Source organism: Rattus norvegicus, chromosome 14 (assembly GCF_021556685.1).
Source record: "Rattus norvegicus strain SHRSP/BbbUtx chromosome 14, alternate assembly SHRSP_T2T, whole genome shotgun sequence".
In the NCBI taxonomy this organism is placed as follows: Eukaryota; Metazoa; Chordata; class Mammalia; order Rodentia; family Muridae; genus Rattus; species Rattus norvegicus.
The window spans coordinates 93,696,807-93,705,877 of NC_141547.1; the positions used below are offsets into that span (position 1 = coordinate 93,696,807).

At 36.9% G+C, this 9,071-nt stretch overlaps 1 pseudogene; it reads left to right on the forward strand.

Moving 5' to 3' along the window:
- Positions 1–201: 201 nt before the first annotated feature.
- LOC148001458 (E3 ubiquitin-protein ligase RNF115 pseudogene) lies at positions 202–7,546 on the forward strand (annotated as a pseudogene).
- The last annotated feature ends 1,525 nt before the right edge of the window (positions 7,547–9,071 follow it).

The window sequence follows — 9,071 nt, forward strand, 5'->3', positions numbered from 1 at the left end:
GTTTGGTTGAAGTAATGAAAAGTTATCTGGGGCTCAGTCTGTTCATTACTGCTTAGGGTTTCCCTGCATACTCTTCAGGATCAGATGTTGGAGATGTAGCTGGTGGTATGGCACTGCTTGCCACCACCTGTCCCTATGTTAAGGTCTAGAAGATGGTTACTTATCCACACACAAGTTAGAAGTATGAATTGGGTGGTCAACATGAGCATTGTTAGTGATGGAGGTGGGTGGGTGTTGCTAGCATTAGCTTTTGGTGGGAATCACATGCCATTAAAGCAGGCCATTTGTCATATATATATATATATATATATATATATATATATATATATATATATATATATATACCAAAGGAAAACAAATTTAGAGTTTTGTCAAATTTGTAGAGTTTCTAACTTCAGAATTGCCTATTTGTTTCAATGTCTCCTTGCACTTTGCTCCTGGACAGGCCTGTATTTAAAACACTTATCATTTTGTATCCTAGTGTCTTCTTTCCCAGTAGAATATGCCTTTCATCTTTAAAGAGCCTATAGAGTTTTTTTTTCTTTTATAATAAACACATCCTATAAAAAAGGGGGGGTTGCTGAGAAATACACAGAAAGCCTGTATATTCTCCATGGTCTCCATGGTTGCTGGTCCAATTTATAGGTTCCTATATTTAACTATTGTTTTGGATCTCATCTAATGCTGAACTGTAGTTTGTAAAACAAAACAAACTTCTTCCCCTGAATGTTTTTTTGGTTAGCAACAAACTTCACACCAGGACAACATCTTGGCAGCTACTGTGATTTTTCTTATATGAAAACGGTTTTTCTATAAGCAGATGATTGAGTTCCTACACTTTTGGAAAAATAAACATTCTTCAGATTGCATATTTTTCAAAAATTTCTGCCATATTATTGTTTGGAAATATAGGGGGAAAGTAAATTTCATATCTATATTGGGTATTTTTTCTTGTCATCTTGACACAAACTAGAGCAACCATGGAAGTAACTAATGCTACGAATTGTCTCGACCAGATATGTTGGCATGTCTGTAGGGAGATTTTGTCACCTTCTAATTGATACAGTAGGGACCAGCCCTACTGTAAGTAGTAACACATCTAGGTAGAGAGGCCTGTGCTATATAAAGAAGCCGGCAGAGCATATGGCAAAGGAAACAAGAATTTTGCATCAATTTCTTCTTGACTTCCTGCCCTTACTTTCTTCAATGATAGACTAAGACCTGGAAGGTATAAGTTAAAAAAAAAAAACAACAAAAAATTTTTCTTTCAGAATTTGCTTTACTCAGTGTTAGCATAGCAAAACAAAATAAACCAGAATAATACAATTCCATGGATCTTTCATTAAATAAAGTATTCCCCTGATGTTCTCCTTCACTTGCAAGAAAAAGGGGAGAGCAATGCCATTAAATTATAGCTGTTGAAATTTTCTACCCATCAAGATAAAATCTAAAAGTTTTATACTCTATTTGTTTTGAAATGTTACCATATGCATTTGTTATTATTTGTTAATTATTAGTAGTTGAATTTCTTAAAATATTCATTTTCCTGATTCATTTCCTAAAGATATTTATCTGTTGATCATTTCTCTCCCATCATTGAAAATAAATTTCAGCAAATGTTAGTACACTTTAAGATGATGTTAATCATATTTAAAGATGTATGGTAATGCTACATTGTCTCCAAAAAGCTGTGGTAAATCTATGTTAAATCTTAATGATTTGGTGTTTCTGACATCAGAAGTGAAGAAATCACCAACTGGTGTTAACAGAAAACCAGCTACTTTCTAAGATATCTTTGTAGACAAACTTGAAATTCCTTAATTAATATCCTTCTTTTAAAACATACTTGAAAACTCATTTAAGAATAAGAATGAATTTACAGTTATTTGTGCCTATGATAGATTTTTGTAAAAGAGCAAGTTGACAAACAAAACAAACAAACAAACAATAAAAAAAAAACAACTAAAGAAACCCCGAAACAAACAAAATTCCTCAACTGTTCCTCTACTTACTCTGGTGTTTAGTTTGAAGCACCAATACAAATGTCTGGAGGCAGAGTGTAGCCTTCTGTGGTTTCTACTCAGCCAATGTTTATAATTTGGATGCAAAAAAATAGACTGAGAATTTCACTTCTATTCTCAGCACATTCCAGTTATTCATCTCTGGATCTTATGCCCTACCCCCTATGCACCCACAAATCCTAAAGATATTACTTAAAAAATGTAAGAACTGGTGGATGAGAGGATGGGAAAGAATGTTGTGCAATGCTATCTTCTAGACATGGCATTGGTTACTGTACTCATGAATTCAAAGCAGCTTTGGTTATTTGCATTAGGTAAATAGTACAAATCTCTAGCATACAATAGAGAGCAGTTCACTGTCTTAGTTGGGTTTTACTGATGTGAACAGACCCTGTGACCAAGGCAACTCTTTAGAGGAAACATTTAATTGTGGCTAGCTTATAGGTTCAGATGCTCTGTCAATTATCATCAAGGCAGCAACATGGCAGAATCCAGGAAGGCATGGTACATGAAGAGCTGAGAGTTCTCTATCTTCATATGAAGGTTGCTAGCAGAATAGCTGACTTCCAGGCAGCTAGGATGAGGCTCTTAACGCCCACACAGAGCCATACTTACTCCAACAAGATCACACCTACTCCAACAGGGACACACCTCATAATGTTAATTCCTGGGCTGATCATATATAAGCCATCACATTTCATTTCCTGATCCCCATAGACTTGTGAAAATATGAGACTCTGTGGAGCATATCTAAACATAGCATACGGTAAAATACGTTATGTCCAATTTCTAAACTCCCCATAGTCTGTAGCAGTCTAAACAATGTTAAAATTCCAAAGTTCAAAGTCTCTTCTGAGATTCATCTAATCATTTAATTGTACCTTCCAAGACAAGACAGTACACCAGCCGGATAAACTCCAAACTCTGCATTGCCATAGCTGATGTCAAAGCAGTCTTCAAATCTCCAACTCCGTTTTCATCTTCCTTGACTGCAACAAACTTCTTTTTCCTTGGTTGTTTCCACTTCCTGTTAGCAGCTTTCCTCAGCAGAAAGCATACAGACCTGGCATCTGGAACATCTTGGGGTCTTCAAGGCAACATCAGTGGCACTGCTTCTTGTTTTACTATCTGGCATCCACACATGATCTTCTGGGATTCTCAAAAGGTCTGGCATTGATTCTTCAGCTCTGCCCTTTGTTGCACTCTAAACTCAGGTTGATACACTCCATTGTTGCTGCTTGGTGACCAACCCATGAAACTGGAATCTCTAACACACTGGGGACTTCTACTCCAACTAGGCTTCACCCATAGCCTCTCATAGGCTCTCTTCTTTACCTTACCATCAGGTACACTCTTCAGACAAGGCAAAAGCAGTCACATTTTTCATCAAAATAATTCAAAGCAGTCTCTATGCCAAAAACTGAAATTTTTCTCCTCTGAAACCTCTTGAGCCAGGTCTGCACAGTTCAAATCACTCTCTGCAACAAAGCCTACTAGAATAATCCATAAATTCCCATTTAAAGCTTTTCCAGGCTTTGGAAATCTAACATCCCAAAATCACAATCTTCTAAACAAAAGCATGGTGAGGACTATCATAGCAATAACCCTCTCCTGGTACCAACTTCTGTATTAATTAGGATTTTATTGTTGCGGACACCATGACTGAGATAACTCTTAACAGTTACAGGGACAACATTTAATTGGGGCTACTTTACCGGTTCAGAGATTCAGTCTACTATCATCAAGGCAGGAAAATGGAAGCATCCAGGCAGGCATGGTGCAAGAGGATCTGAGAGTTCTGCATCTTAATCTGAAGGATTCTAGCAGAAGACTTACTTTCAGGCTTCTAGGATAAGAGTCTTAAAATCCAAAAGTACAGTGCCATGCCTAGTCCAACAAGGCCATAACTACTCCAACAAGGGTATAACTTTTTATTTTAGATATCATTAAATAATTTATCAACAATATAAAAGAAAAGGGAATGAGGTTCAGAGAGAAAACAGGCACAGTCAATGTAAGATCAGTAAATGCTTCCATAACTGAACTGAAGATTGATTTTAAAATATTGATAAATATACTGATAGTCTTTGTTGAATATCTACCACCGATTTCTGTTTTTCTGGACCTCCTCCTCCTCCCACATCTTCAACAAGGACTCATCATGTAGCCCTAGATATTTTGAAACTCTCAGTCCTCAAGCTTCAACTTCCTAAGAGCTGAGTTTATGGGGATATACCACCACTCCAAAGTCGGCTACTGAAAGATTATTTTTTCTTTTGTTTTAAACACAGTGATTGATGAACTGTATCATCAATTTAAAAAGAAAGCTGACTTGGATATTGGTGATATCTAGGATACACGGAGGCGACAAATATCTGCTGACAATTTGATTTGGACCAATATTTTCTTTCTCATTCAGTGTTCTAATGTTGCGAAGTGACACCATGGCCCTAGCACTCTCATAAAAGAAAACATTTAATTGGTCTTGCTTACAGTTTCAGAGTCCATTATCAGCATGGTAGAAAGCATGATGGCATGCAGGCAGACATGGTGCCAGAGAAAGAATTGAGAGTTCTACATCTAGATGTGAATGCGGTACAAGGAGAGGCCCTGGGTCTGGCTTGAGCTTCTCTTAGCAGTGCTTTCGTTGTGTCTCATAAGTTTGGATATGTTGTGCCTTCATTTTCATTAATTTCTTTCCTTATTAATTCCTTGACAAAAGCTTCACCTGTATATGGGATTTATGTTGTTTTGTTGTTATTGATCACCAGCCTTAGGCTGTGGAAGTTTACAGAGTACATGGGGTTAATTGAATGTTGTATCTCTTGAGGTTTGTTTTGTGTCCAATCATATGGTATTTTTTGAGAAGATACCAAGAGGTACTGAGAAGTAGGTATAGTCTTTTGTTTTAGGATGAAATGTTTTGTAGATATCTGTTAAATCTATTTGGTTTATAGCATCTTTTAGTTTTACTGTGTCTCTTTACTTTCTGTTTTCATGATCTGTCCATTGTGAGAGTGGAATATTGAAATCTACTATTTTTGTTTGAGGTTGAATGTGTACTTTGAGATTCAGTAACATTTCTTTTACAAATGTGGGTGCCCTTATATTTGGGGCTTAGGTGTCCAAAATTGAGCATTTATCTTGATGAATCTTCCCTTTGATGTTTATGAAGTGCTCTTCCCTATCACCATAGATGGGAAAGCTAAGATATTCCATGAAAAAACAAATTTAAACAATATCTTTATAGTAATCCATCTATGCTTAGGATACTGGAATGACATCTGCAATATAAGGAAGGTAACAACACCCAAGAAAACACAAGAAATTAAACATTTCAAAACAAGCACAAAAGAATAGATTTATATACACATAATACCACCCACAGCAACAAATATAACAGGAATAAACAATCATTTAATGTTAATAACTCTCAACATCAATGGACTCAATTCACCAATAAAAAGATACAGGTCAATAGAGAGTATATATAAACATGATCCAGCATTTTGCTACATACAAGAAACACACCTCACTGATAAAGACAGACACTACCTCAGAATAAAAGGCTGGAAAAAGGTTTTCCAAACAAATGATCCCAAGAAAGAGCTAGAGTTTCCATTCTAATATCCAATAAAAAGAGACTTGTATCCAAAATTTATCAAATGGAATGGGGAAGTACACTTTATATTTATTAAAGGAAAATTCCAACAAGAGGAAGTCTCAATTCTGAATATCCAAACCACAAATGTAAGTGCACCCTAATTCATAAAAAAAAGCATTACCAAAACTCAAAAGGCACGTTAAAGTCACACACTAATAGTGTGAGATTTCAGCATCACACTCTCACCAAGGGAATATGTCATTGATATGGAAACTCAGCAAAGACACAGTGAAACTAATAGAAGTTATGAAACAAAAGGACTTAATAGATTTCTCCAGAACATTTCATGCCAAAACAAGAGAATATACATACCTTCCTCTTAGCACCTCATGGAACCTTTCCCAAAATTGACCATAACATCGGTTATAAAACAAGGATCATCAGATACAAGAATGAAATAATCCTATGTACCCTATCAGATCACCAAAGATTAAGGGTAGAATTCAACAACAACAACAAAAAAAAAAACAACAACAAAAACCCCACATACACATGGAAATTGAACAACTCTCTAATCAATGATAACTCGGTCAGGGAGGAATTAAGAAAGAAATAAAAGACTTCCTTGAATTCAATGAAAATGATGACACAGCATACCCAGACTTAAGGAATACAATGAAAGACATGGTAAGAGGAAAAGTGCCTTCCTGAAGAAATTAGAGTGATCTCATACAAGCAAGTTAACAGTACACCAGAAAGCTATGAAAAGAAACATACCCATGAGGAGCAGATGACAGGAAATATTCAAACTCAGAGCTGAAATCAACCAGGTAGAATACAAAGCATCAACAAAACCAGAGCTGGTTCTTTGAGAAAATCAACAAAATAGCAAAACTAACTGAAGGGCAGAGAGTTAATTTATAAATTAACAAAATCAGAAATGAAAAGGGAGACATAACAAAAGAAATTGAGGAAATTCAAAAAATCATCAGAACCTACTCCAAAAGTATATATTGTACAAAACTGGAAAACTCTAGGTGAAATGGATGAAGACAGATACAAAGTACCGGGCAGTGGCACTTACTGCAGCCCAGGAGGTAGTGGTCTGGGAAGGGACCACCAGCCACATTTTCAGATATCCTCAGCAAAGGAGAAACATGGCAGAGGCCTCAGCATTGGGGGGGGGGAGCAGACACAGGCTTCACTGTGGCTGTCGCTAGGCACCATTTCTTCTACCATTTTTGTAAGGGCATGGTCAATCACAAACTACTGCTCTGGGACCATTTGGGTCACACAATGTTTTTACAAAATTTTAGACCATTATTAAGTAGCAATCCACTGGACCAAGACAATAGAGCCAATGAGAGAGGTCACCATACTCACACTGACATTTGGAGACCAAGATGCCCTCCAAGGTTGTCTATGACAAGAAGATACAGGTCTCCAAGGAAGTACTAGTCCTGACATGTCACCAGCTATTGAAGGAATTACACAACTGATCTTTGTAAGATTCTTTGCACATTCTGACGTTCCTGGGTGCCCACAACCCTTTTCTTGGAGCAAGATGCTGCACTCTAACCCTGGGGACTATGCCATTGTAACCCAGTTTCTAGGTCAGCTAGAAAATACAGGTCCCCCTCCTCCTGACAAGGAGAAGATCCTATCTCTCCTAAGAGTGATAGTAACTCAGGAACAAGTCAATATAGGTTTAGAATATGCAAAGATTACACAGGGGAGGAGAAAGTCGGCAGTTATCCTACAACCACTTCTTTCACAGAAGCTACATCATGTGGTGGTAGTTAGAACTGCATGACACATGCCCAGTATGTACAAAGAGCTTAAATGGTGAGGACACTACTCAGCAAACCCAGAGCTCTGAGCAAGCAGCAGATTTAGCAATGACAGGCAGCTACACGATTGACAGACTTTATGAAATTAAAGACCACACCTGAACCAGGTTTGCCTGTGTTAGTACTGTTATCATAGCTGTAAATTATATCAAAACTAAACAAACAAAATAGTAGGTGGATTTGGGGATCATGTAAGAAACCCCAGCTTATAATATTAATTCTATGAGTGTATTTCTTCTCTAAATTAAAGTTAGGACCTACAGATGGAATTGTATAGATAACCAAATGCATCTTGTTGCTGAATTGAATGATAGTTTCATAAGTGTGAAACTTAATTATGTCAGTTGTTCCTGCCTGAGTAGAATCAATTCTTTAAAGTTAAGGTAGGGTTCTGCTCTCATGTGGTATTGTAATGGATTCTCTACCTCCTCCTCCAATCTCTATCCTACCATTAGTGGATTTCCCAGCAAATACAGACAAGCCAGAGCCCCAAGGTCCTGTTTTATAAAGCCTTTTTTTCTTAATTGTACAAGGGTACAAGCACCTACTCTTGGCCCCATTAGCCAGGTAAGACTAATTCAGGAGTCTGAGACACTAATGCTCTTTTGTCGTGATCATCAGAGAGCAAATCAAGAAAATTAGACTGGTAAGGAAAGACGACCTGTCTCTATATACTTGTATTTTCTTATTTTAGTTGAGGAAACACAGTTTCCCTAAAGACCACCATACCACATATTACTTAGTCTTGGGTTGGTAGAAATCTGATTTTGATTTCTGTGTGAAATTAAATTGAGCAGCATATATATCAATGAGGGTGCAGAGGGTACTTGGAAGAGAATTGGGGACAAGAGATGCAAAGAAGGACGCCAAGAGTCTGATCAAGGCAACAATTTTATTTTTTCCCAAGGCTGAATTTATACCATAACAGGGATAACAGAGGGAGTGGGAAGTGTGAAACATTTACACAGGCCAAGGACATAGTTCTTGTGGTCACACAATCGTCTGACATTAACAGGATGTCAGAAAGTTCACAGGTTTGTCATATCTATTAGTCAGCAGGATTTTGGTTTTTCAGAAAGGTTACAGGTCATCACATTGGCCATCTTGAAGTCAGATACATTTCTCAGCAAGGTGAGAACTTTATCATATCATTATTCATCCTGGCCACCAGATTTTTATTACTCTTCTGCAGCTGGCTGGGGATTTTCCATGAACCCAGTCATACTTAACTCTAACTATACTATTAGCATCAATAATGGAGGTTTTAAGGGCATCACTCCCAACATATATAGACATGGAAAGACAGATATGGGAGATTTTTACTACTCATTGTTTATTGCGTTTCATAGTAGGAATCTTACAATAATTTTTTTCGTAAAGTAATTTCCTTCAAAAGTACAATAAATTCTTTCATAAAAATAGGATTATGACTGTACCTATACCAGTTCACAGTTTTGGTAATTCATTGTTATTTAGGAATTAAAATTGAATGTTTTCTTGTTGAAAAAAAATAAAAACAACAAAGTACCAAAGTTAAATCAAGACCAGAAAGGTATCTAAATAGTTCCATGAGCCCTAAGGAAAGATAAATAGTCA